At 41.2% G+C, this 12,192-nt stretch overlaps 1 protein-coding gene across 4 annotated transcripts in view; it reads right to left on the bottom strand.

Moving 5' to 3' along the window:
- LOC114858214 (metabotropic glutamate receptor 4-like) overlaps window positions 1-12,192 on the bottom strand; it is a 168,978-nt gene that overhangs the window by 140,469 nt on the left and 16,317 nt on the right. For 3 of the 4 annotated variants that reach the window (XM_055510197.1, XM_055510196.1, XM_055510198.1), the window contains exon 2: window positions 463-564. The exons of the other annotated variant lie outside the window; for it this stretch is intronic. The gene's annotated coding sequence lies outside the window, so the exon portion shown is untranslated. The remainder of the gene's footprint in view (window positions 1-462; window positions 565-12,192) is intronic. 4 annotated transcript variants of the gene reach the window in all.

The raw sequence follows: 12,192 nt of genomic DNA, 5'->3' as shown, positions 1-12,192 counted from the left end.
ACCGGAAAGTGGTTCCGTCCCTCCTTAGTGGGATACTCTGCAGTTTTAATTGCATTAGTCATACACACTCATCCAGGTATTTGGGGGGGTCCCTCCGGGGGGGGCCAGTGGACGGAGCCTTCACTTTGATGGCTCTGTCTGCTGGACCTCTCTAGGAACTGGTGATCTCCAAAAGTTCCTCATACCTAGCCACATATTCATACATCCAGGGCCGGGGATGGGCTCTTTCACGGGGGCCTGGGGGTGAGGGTAGTTGTGGCCTCGCCGACTGGCCCTGGTGGAGACATGACCACCTAGTTTTAACTGCACAATAGACATTTAGGGCGGGGGGGGGGGGGGGGGGGCACTGTCCGGGGGTCACGCCGTCAGCCAGCAGTCGTGCTCCTGGAGGTGCCCCCCACTTTCAGTGCACTCTAGTTCCACACACGCACGTTCAAGCTGGGTTGCAGTGTTCTGGGGTACCTTTTCCGCTGCCCCCTGCTTCTCCCGGGTTGGGGTGGGTGGGCGGGGCTCTGGAGGAGCTGCTGTCCCTGCCTGGGGCCACATCGGCGGCAGGCCGGAGACCTGTAAATATGGAAATTGTGGTGTTGTATGTCATGTCTATTATTAAGTAGTATGAGATATGTATAGCAATGCATATGTGTATGTATATGATATATGTGTATGTTTGTACGAGTATGTGCACATACCTTAACACTATTATTGGTGTTAGTATTAATCTCAAAGGTAAACCACAGTACAACAGTATTTTAGTTATGAATGTGTTCGCCTAAGATACATCCATGCTTATTTATTTTGCACTGATTGTTTGCTCAACAGAATTGCTTGGTTTCAGCAGCTGGTTGTACCACCAACCCCCACCCCCCCTACCGCACACACACCCCAAAGCAGAAAATTAACCTGTCCACCAACACAGCAACATCACACATATTTAGGATTAGCTAAATAAACCATTAAATAAACCATTAATCAAGAAGAGTATATACATTTCTTATATACACCTTGACGTCAACAATTTAAATGTCGTGATGGTAAATGTTAGTCCTGTAAATTGCACCAATCTGATTGGTGATGATGATGTTGTTGATAATGTCAGGAGTGTGCTTACACTCACGTCCTTCATACAATTAATCCTCAAATGCGTTTTGTTGCCATGAATCCCATTGTTTGCTAGAACTGCGTTGTAAAAAATATTACAAGCAGAAACAATGTATGAAAAGCGCTTAACTGTAAATGCAGTCATTCATCCATTTATCTATGCACGACTGAAACAAGAGTGTACTACATGGGTGGAGACAGCTGGATCTTCGGGCTGCACTGTGAGGGGATGATCTTTTTATAGATTATTCTCACATGAGAAGTTTCTCCCAACAGCCTTTAATTGGCTCATTTAGTGTACAATGTTTGGTACTGTATCCATCAATCTACCGTCGATACAGCTTATCCTGTTATTTGCCTGGATCGGGCAAGAGGAGGCATAGACCATGAAGGCATTAGATCAGGGTGACTTACAAACATTCACACACATATACAGTCCAGTAGTTGAAAATAACCAATTCATTTAGCTGCATTTTAGGATGAAACTGGAACATCCAGATAAAACTCACACTAGCACAAGGAGCAGGATGCAGAGAAACTGACAGGTACAGTATCATCGGACTCAGCTATGTGTCTGTGATGGGCAGCTGTGGATCCAACCATCCTGCCTGTGTCGAATCCCTGGTCCAACCATCCTGTGCTTGTGCTGTGCCTGTGCTTTGTTGTTACTTGTTGTTGTTGCTATGCTCTCTCTGTCTATCCCCTCACCCCAGCCTGGTTCTCCTGAAGGTTTAGAGGAGTTTTTCCTCTCCACTGTTGCTGTCAAATTGTAATTAAAGCTTGCTGCATGTGGGATTTGTTGGGTTTCGTTTTGTAAGGTCTTAAACCTTGTAAACTGCCTTGAGATAACCTCGTTGGGATTTGGCGCTATATAAATAAAATTGAATTGAATTGAAATTTAATTTTCTTCAGCATCATCATCATCAACACACAGAGAAGCTTCTCCAGAGTCCTTCACATAAGGCATGTTAAGCATATACAGTAAGTAATAACAGTACTTGTATGTATTGTATTTGCAGTATTTGCAGCAATACCTGCTACTCAGACCAGGTTACTAGGTCTCACTGGGTCCAGTCCAAAATGTGTGTGATTTTTTTTTATCATTAAAGCTCCATGTGATGCTTGACTTCCTTGTTCACAGCGGCACCATTTGTCTGAATGCTGCCTTACAGTAACATAGCTGTAGGTAGTGGTGGCTTTCACTTTCCTTCAAGAAACGGGTTGACGGGGTGCCTGCTTTATGCTCTGCTCTCTACAACATCTCATAAAGCCTGTGGAGTTCACTAAAGTCTTTGTAAAGGTAGCGCACTGCGCATGGCGATGCTGTTATCTTAGATGCTTGACAACAAGCAAAGAGAACAGCCAAGATTTGTCCCCATGTGTTTTGTAAAAATGCTTTACAATCTGCGGCTGCTAAACAATCAGTGTGACTAAACTGCTGCCCAGACCCTCATAGATCCAGGGGTGCTTTTAGCTTTAGCCAACATTTTTTGCATTGTGGGTTAAAATTGTCATTTGGCTTTTGTGTCATTTTATTCCCATTGTGATTCATCATGTTTTTCTCCCAATGTTCCAAATATCCATCCACACACATGCAGCGTTGAACACGCTCCAAATGCTTGCTTTTCTTTATACTGTAAAACAGAAGCGCTGTTGTTTAGGGCATGCTTTTATAAACTAGCAACTTCCAAGATGATTTGCATTTTTAAACTTTCAGTCAATTAGACTTTTCAACAAACTAGAGGTAAATATAAAACATATCACATCACTGTTTGCTTTTAAATGTGGATATGTGAAGCTGGTTTCAGAAGCTACAGTCAACTTTTGTTTGAAGTTTGAATTGGCTCATCTGTATGGATGAACTGAAAGATCTCTGTGAGATGAGTCATCTTAATGAGAGTAAACAGAGGTGACATGGTTTGACTCACCTGTCCAGATAATGTGTGTTTAAAATGTTTTCCAGTAGTTTCTAATTCAGTTGACATTGAGCATCTCTAATGGCGAATTGATGTGGACCATGCAGTGCTCTGCATGCAGCTACTGTATGTTTGAAAATACATACATTCAAAAAGGTGCAAAGTTGTTGATCTAAGCAGAGTGTAACTCAATGTTGTGGTGATTGGCAGCTACAGTATTTTCATTTAGCATAATCCTTCAGATTAGCTCTAAACGGAGCAAATTGACAAGAGTAGCAAATGAGATAGTAGCGAAAGAGTAACAGAGGCAGACAGGACAAGGATCTGATCTTTTAACCACCATTGTAAATAGCTGTGTCTCTGAAAATCCAGATTCAATCCATTAAAGTGGCAGTTGGCTCACCTCTGTACAGCCCAGAGTGCTTCAAAGCACAAGATACATCCTGATGCTCTCTCCAGGCTCTGATCCCACGGCTGAGTGAGGAGCCGCTGCTTTGTTTCAGCCGATTCAGAGAAAGTGACGGTTGAGGCCAAGTGTCCCAAATGCAAATACGTGATTAGGAAAAGCTGCAACTAACCAGGTTAATGTAATTAGGAAACAATAGGGTCCCAGCAAAGCATGTCTCAACAGAGACAATCTTATTACTACAGTACATGATAAGTGCAGAACATACCCCCGAGACAGTCATAATTACTTTGTCAGTGTCACAATGCTCAATGTTCATTTCAAACACTGATTGATGTAAAAAGTGCAAAAACATGATAGGACAGCAGAATGGTTATTTTTCAAGGCTCTGCCCAAAACTGAATGTTACACAATGCCCCAAGGATCACTTATGTTGGAGGGTTTAAGTGTTCTGCCATTTTTAATCAGGGGGGCATCCGGGTGGAGACAGGCATCAGACCAGCCTGGGCTCACGTTGCTCTGTCACTGCTCCCAGCGAGCCCTTCAACATGACGAGTGTACGTCTGCCACTCTAAGATGTTTCACTGCTTGCAGGAAAACAGTAGTTGCTTTAATGTAAAGGTCAAGACAGATGTAAGATTAGATCGCTTCATATCCCCCTCAAGCAACTCTTAAAGCTTGTGTCTTATCTAAATAAAAGTCCTACATTAGCTTTGTTACGAGGCTCGAGACTAATCTCTGTAACCCTGGGTTTTCTATCTTGGCACCTACTCAGAGCAGAGAGCAAGGGCCCTCATGTCGGCGCAACCTCTGGCAAGAAGCTTTGTTACATAACCACTGGCACAACCTAAAATATGCAGCAAACCTACAAAAGGAAAGCAGCACAGATACTGTTGCAGTGAAAGCAAGCTTTGATCCAGACATGTGAGAGGTGAGACGTGAGCTCGTCATCTGGTTTCATTTACACCAGATGCTCTGATTGTGTGGTTTCACTGTTTTGTCTCAACATCTATCTGTGTATGAAAATTTGTTATTAGCCTTTCTAAAGTAGCAGGAAAATAATCAGAGACTAAAAAACCTAATGTTTCACATTTTCTACATTGTTTAACCGTTTAATACTTTTTAACCTGGTGTCACTGATTCTCTCATATTTAATTACTACTTCCCTTCAGTTCACTGTGTTCTATATTCTGCTACAGTATGTGATTAAAGTCAGTATTGGTATAACTAATATGACTAGAGTCACCAACAATATTTCTTTGGAATTTTGGATAAAAAAGCCTGATGCTGCTGCTGTACACAGTGGTGACACACAGGTAGTGTCCTTACTTTGTTTGATCTTTATTTTGTAACTAACAATATTGTTTCATCATTATTTATTTTACCTAATCACATGAAAACTGTATCTGAGCCAAATGTAAACATGAAGAATGAAGCAGAATGTGATGCTTTACTCATTTCCCACCCACTTCCCATTGTTTAGCAGACAACACTTTGAGCTGTCAGTTTAAACCATTTGTGTCCTTTTCTATACGTCTCAATTGCATCAATAGGACACCATGTCTAGAGGATCCAAACAGAATCACAATCACCAGCTTGAAGTGACTTGCAAAATATATTTGCAACCAAAGCTTTCCCTTCTCCTTCAGCTGTTGTGGGATAGAAAACACACCAACTGGAAAACTCCTGTGGCTGAAACAGTTTGCTAAAACTAATAAAAAGTGAGGTTCTTTTGAAACACATTCACCATAGCACCTCCTGTGATTCAGTAATTTCACCCAACTTTATTGACTAAAGGATTTGTAAAAGTATTGTGACAAGGACCAGAGGCAAAAAGAGGAAACATAATTGTAAGAATTATGTCTGACCTGGATCACAATCTTTAAATTGAGCTTGAGTATGTTACATGAAACCTTCCCTGGATACATAGAACCTTCACTTCCATTATAAGAGCAGTTTATAGTCTAACAATGGTGGTGAGTTATGCATGCAGCTCTCCTGGGGGCTCGCTCCGCTGCTGTTATCTTTCAGACTGTTATTACGCCTGCAGAAGAGACAAAAAATGATGACCCACATCTTTGATAGTAACGTGCAAAGTAAGAGGAAGCTAGGAAGAGGAGTAGCATCCTTTACCTTCATTAGCCAGGAGCTCACAGAGGAAGTTTCAGCGTGTCAGAAGCTGGATATAATCTTCTCCAGCGTGACGCGTGAGGTGATCATGGTGCGCTGTCACTGCCAGTCCTTGTTGTTGATTAAGGCTTTTCATTTTCCATTGGGCTTAGCTCTGAGGCGCAAGCGCCTTGTCTTGCGTAATTTCCTCCTCGCAGTCTCCCCATCGAGATAGCGAGCTAATAGAAATCCACTCCTAATGAATCCTCAGATTGGCAAGCAGTCTCATTTACATAACATATACTATTTTAAGAAGATTAGGCATGTTTCACATGACACGCAGAAGGTGAGAACCACAGGCGTGTCAGTATTTTCATTTAAGCCACATCGTTGCACTGCAGAAGATGCTTCATCTGCAGACAATGAGGATCCTAGAGGCAGAGGGAATGGGATCAGATGGTTGTAGATATACAGTGTGTTGAGGTTCGTAACTTTAAAGTTTCATTTAATGACCCTAATTATTTGGTATTTACTTGGTATGGTATAGTATGGTTTGATTTTAACCTTCTTCTTTCCTTTGGCTAAATCAAGCATTTAAGAGCAGTTCACGGGGCCCATGGAGTGTAGGTGGTGGATGTTGTCTGCTGAGTTGTGTTTTTATTAATACAGCACCTGACCTTAACCAGACCGACATCCCACTCAGTGAGCATGAAGGGAGCAGGCGAGTCTCTAACAGAACCACTGGATTGTGGGGTTTTAACACTTGGAGATGTACAGTACATGTTTAGTTACATGTAAACTAACTAAAAGCTCATACTACAGTTATATTTTATTATAGCTGCAACTGACACTTGTTTGTATTGATAAAGAGGCCAATAATTCTTTTAATCACAATATGTATCTTGTTTTGAACGGAGATTTGCTCATCTCGAAAGAAGCATTGTTTAATGTCAACCCGTCCCAGAGACAGACAATCAAATGATACATTGAGGTTAAAGAGCTTAGATTATCGAACTGCTGACTGATTAATTACTACATAATTTCAGCTTTACATTGGAAAATAATAATAATGTCGGAATGCAAATTAATGTAAAACGCTGGATAAACTATGAGGTAGTAGGTAGTAGTACTATGTATGTGCTCTATGAAGTGCTTGAATCCTCCCTGGATCCCATCAGACTGCATTAAAGTGTGTGCGCCGTGGGAAATTAGACCATTGTTTAAAAGGGAGGGCCTTCGGGTGTTATTCATAAATGTTTAATGACGTGTGAATGGAAACGAAGTGAAAGGGGTTTGACTTCATTTAGACGGTTGTGATGGCACTCAGGTATGTTGAACTGGGCATGTGTTGATTTAATTACTGTATGTGATTCCTAGAGGATTGTGATGTAAACAGTTTCACTGTCTCACAGCTGCAGTCATTAAAACAAATGACACACATAATACGACTTTCTTTATCACTGCATAAAGGGATATTAAACCATAGATGTAAGAGATGCTCTGAGGATGGAAATCTATAGATTAAAAGCTGTCAGGAATAACAATTCTCATGTCATATTAGTGTGTTATTTGTGTTGCCAGTTGTGGCAGCCTGATAAACTCAGGTTGTTGACAGAATTTAATTTCAAAAATTTGACATATTAACAATATTGCAAGAACATCGGGTTCAGTTTTATGTATGTTATGGAGTTATGGAGGATGTACTAATTCATTTCCTTTTAGTGAACTACATTAAACAAGCTTGTTTCCATAGCATTTAAAAAACTTGATTTAATATTTATTATTATCTAACTATTACCTAACATAAAGATTTATGTTAGGTCTGCAAGCTGTCACATATATGGTCCAAGGAGCAGGAAAGCAAACATATTTTTGTAGCTTTTGGGCAAATACATTGGTTAAAATTCCAATAAACATCCAAGCAATGCCATTAAATGCAACCCAACAACTCTGTTAGAGGAGATTATTCCAAAATCCAGGCCTGTGGTCATTTGTGTGGAGTGCAGCCTTACAGGGACTGTGCAGTGTGTTGGACTCAACAGATGCCAAACTCCGCAAAGATACTCACATCAAAGAAAACTAAGCAACATGCATACATTAAACGCCGCCAACTGATCTTCATTTATCACTACCGCCTGAGTTGCAAAATAAATGTCAATTTTTTTATTATTACAAAGGAAGTAATATTGAAGAGAGATGGGAAGTTCGATTATTTTAACTGACTCGGATCTAAAGGAAGTGAAATGAACAAATTATTTCGAGTCATTCGTTCATTTCATTCGAAGGCGGCGCTGTGGGCGTAAAAATGGTTCATCTTCCCTGCCATTGTTGTCGAACAGCATGCTGCTGTATGAATGAATCATGAACGAACTGGAGAGATGCTGGTCAACACAGCCTCCGTGGCCTGGTTGTATATATTATATTAGATTTTATAATAATTAACATGTTGATATAATGTTCGCAGTATTGGTTTACAAACACACTTTACATTATATACACAATGACACTAGACACATCTACAAGAATCAGAGACCTGTAATTAATTATGATTTCATCAAGGAAGGATACATGTGAACGAATCACGTCACAGAGCCTGGGTGGCCTGGCTGTCACGTGACAAAAGAACGAATCCCTGAGTACAGATGCTCAGTTGAGTGAGTCGCAAACGAATCATTTCTATTTCCTGTTTTTCTGACTAAGCATATGAAGCTGCTGTTATGTGGCGAGAGAAGGTACTGCATAAAAATGAACAAATCGTTTAATGAGAGGACTCGTTCCTCCAGACTCATTTAAAAGATTAGTTCACATTGAACGAATCGTTCATGAGGGCACATCATGGAAAATCATGATATGATTTCTTAATGAAGGTTCAGGAATGGCCTATCTTTCTATCCTCCTCATAATTGAAATAATACTGTGGGAAAGCAGAAGGTAATGGCACATAATGCATAACACTGCAATGAATGAAAAGTTTAATAGATGGAGGAAATGGCAGAGATGGAACATTTCATTAGGGAACCTGAATAAAGTTCGTATGTGCTTCATGTCCGGCTCTAATCTGCTGTGATGAATGAATCACAGTCCTCCTGGATGAGATTCGCTGGCCTAAGAGCTGTGGCTAAAACCAACGTCTTAGGATCAAATCTTAGGGCCTCAAAACTATGAATCTGAAACTCTATAATGGAGCCTTCTGTCCTCTTCTGTTTTATTAGTATGACGAGATGTGGAAATCATTAAACTTCTCATTCATCCAAACGGCTAATAATCACAGTTCATGTGCAGGGCAGCTGGGACAGAATCCAGTGATGAAGAAAGGCTTGAACTGAAGGCAGTTCATCGCAACCAGTGGGCAAAGGAAGATTCAAAGGAAGATAAAAATAAGACAGGCGGTTGTGAATGAGAACACAACTGGAAGGTTTTATCTTCGATTTGTTTTTGTAATAGCCAAGCATGTTTTCAGATTTTGCCACATCCCAGATAAGTTGATCAAATCTAGACACGTATGAGATTTTCCTGTGGCTGTTTTCTGTCCAGTAAACTCCAGCCTCCTCAGGCTGTGTAACAACAGTAACTCTGTGTGTGTGTGCGTGTGTGTGTGTGTGTGTGTGTGTGTGTGTGTGTGTGTGTGTGTGTGTGTGTGTGTGTGTGTGTGTGTGTGTGTGTGTGTGTCATGCTATCAAGTTACAAAGCAGCCAAGGTCTGGAAAACTGTTTATATTGACCAATGCAGAGCCCTCATTACAGCCACCCTGTAAACATGCAGCATGCAGGACGCTATGTGTGAGTCAGACGGAGAGAGGTGTGAAAAGAGGTGTCTGGAATCATAAAACCAGTGCAGCTCCTTAAATCTGGAGGACACAGCAACACATGGATAGATACCTACAGAACTATCATGAGCCCATTTGTGTTACTTTAAAGTGGTTGGTGGTTTAAAGTTGGTCTCTGCGGTGATCGTTATAGTTTTTTTTTACTGAACTGACAGCGGAAGCAGCAATCAATGCAATAAGAGGAACATAATATAATATAATAATATAATTACTTAAAATAATTATGTAGGGGAGTTACCTTAGGTTTTACAATATGTTCGTGTCAAAGTGTTTGTGGAAACATAGATTCCCTGATCCAACATGGCGGCATAGGACCCAGTGATGGTGCTGTGTCTGTGCAAATCTACAGCTGCTGGCAAATGTAGCATAGGAAAAGACCATGAAAAGGAAAACACACCTACTGTAGACTGTGACCACAGATTCAAAGAATCCAGTCCCAATAAGGTTACTTTACATTAAATGTTGATTGTTTACTCCATGTAATAAAGAAAACATCTTGAGGCAGACAGTGAGAGATAATGACCTGCATCTAGAACCCATTCACGGAGCCTAGCTGCCTGAAGGATGGTAACAGTGAGTGAATCAGTAAATGTACACGCCAAAACAGCAAAACAATCAAGCTGGAATTTGTTGTGGGCAGCTGCAGATCCCGGCAATAGCCTGGTCCATCACTATCAGTGACTTTCACTTTGTTGTCATATGGGTATTTGATGCACTGTTAGTGTCAAAGCGTGAACTGAATCCACTTTAACCAAAGGTAACTACATGTGAAATGCGGTACGTGGGTTTGGAGCATCCTCCCATCCATCACCTCAGTGTTATGTATGAACAGCGGCCATGGGGCGTGTATTAAGTGTGTCTCCTTTGAAGTACTGCTCTACAACCAGCGTCTGAAGAACAAAGTGGTTCTTTGATTTGATATTTACCCTAGAACTTACAACAGGTACACATTTATCTGTGCACTATTTACTCCCTTCAATTTATATGTATATTTCTGCAGTCAGGATACCACATCCCGGGGCTTCTTTTTCAATTCCCCACTTACAGGTGTCAGACACAAGAGCAGGGAGCGGTACATGTGGTCTCGCTCAGCGCTGGCGGTGTATGCGTAATCAGTGGTGCAAATACAGATGTATCATTACCAGTGAGCTGTGATATCGAGGAAGGCCAAGGGCAATGACAAGGATTCACTCAGTAATGGGCTCTAACAGATCAGCAAACCATTAAGTGGACCTGCGGTGCACCTAGTAGCCCTACACAGCCATTATGAAGCAAAACACAACCAAGTGAGATGATGACAGCTTCTAATGACGCTTTCCCTTTACAGTGTAATGCTGTTAACATAAGGGGGCAGTGTCATTGCTGGGCCCAACCATTGGCAAACAGAAGCGGAAACACATAGAGCGATTTGGATTTTCTTGTAACTTGAGCTGCTTTGCATCAGCTGCTCCACGGTGACCCGAGGTGCAGTGTGTTCCATGCACTCCTCACAGAGTCAATATGTTAATGCACTTTGCTCAGAACACTGTCATTATGCTTCCCCTTGTTTATCCCCAGCTTCCGCTTCTGCTTGGTTCATATTTGATTGTGGACGGAGCGAGGAGAACGCAAGATGCGATCAATCATCTGCTCCTGACAATGATGCCTACACATGGATCTGTCTTTGAATGTAGGTTAGAGCAGGAACACTTCTAGCATCTAGCTTCCTTTGAGTTATTGGCAGGCTAATAAGAAAATCAGATTTAAATGGTGGATCTATAAGCAGAACAGCCGCAAAATGAGATTACCTCCGGTTCGCTGCGTTTCTACAGGATTTGCAATGTTTCCTTTCTAAAACCTTCCACATCGTAACAATGGCCAATTTAAAATATTCTTTAACAGCTGAATTTGTACTAAATTTGAATGTTCTAAATCAACGTGAAAATCCTCCACCACCAACCGACTGCACATATAATTGAATTTCCATGGGGCCCTTTTTTTGGAACCAGTCACTGTAGTACACAAATTGCAATCAAGGCCAGGAATAGTGCTCAGAGAGCTGGGTGGCTGTTGACTGCAGGATTTAGGAACTCGGCTGTGCCTTCCCACTGCTGCTGGCAAGAGATTTCTGCCAGGCGCTAGTGTGCAGAACAAGAACTAATTTGGAGTCGTCTGTTGCAGCTAAAAGGAATCGGCCCTGAAGTCCTGCATTATGGGAAAAGTGGGGTTAATTTCTCCCACTCGGTTCTACAGTTTCTGTTTAAAACTAGAGCTTATGCTGGATGTTGATTTCCATCAACAGCAGCCTTCTCATTGGATTTACATCATTCTTAGTCATATCTGTTAATAATTCCATTTGTGCAAGCAGGAAAATCATTGCTCTCATAAAGCTTTAAACCTTGACTCGCATAGAATTAGTTTAAGGGCACTGGGTAGTGTATGAGCTGCATGTCATACATATTCATAAATAGTGGGAAGGTCTTAGCAATGAAAAAACTTTTGAAACTGCCTCAACTCGTGCTTTGGGAATTAAAAATGCAGATGTGAAACATCTTTTTAGAACATTAATAAGCTCCTAAACATGGAGACAGCAAAATTTTGGACTGTACTCGACTAATTCAGCAAATTAGATTTTATAGTGACATTTAACACAGGCTTCGTGGAACCTTTCGTATTCTTTACCAAGTGGTTATTATTGTTACCATGACAATGAAGCCTGAGGCAACACAAGTTTCACTCGCAGAAATGCATCTATTCTCATTTCAGCACAGGAGCCAGTAAACACATCAGGGATCAGCAGCGCTGGTCTGGAAAAATAATACGGCTGAAATGTTTTTTGAATGCAGGTCACATGATGC

Source organism: Betta splendens, chromosome 7 (genome assembly GCF_900634795.4).
Source record: "Betta splendens chromosome 7, fBetSpl5.4, whole genome shotgun sequence".
In the NCBI taxonomy this organism is placed as follows: domain Eukaryota; kingdom Metazoa; phylum Chordata; class Actinopteri; order Anabantiformes; family Osphronemidae; genus Betta; species Betta splendens.
This window is presented reverse-complemented; position numbering and strand designations above follow the sequence as displayed.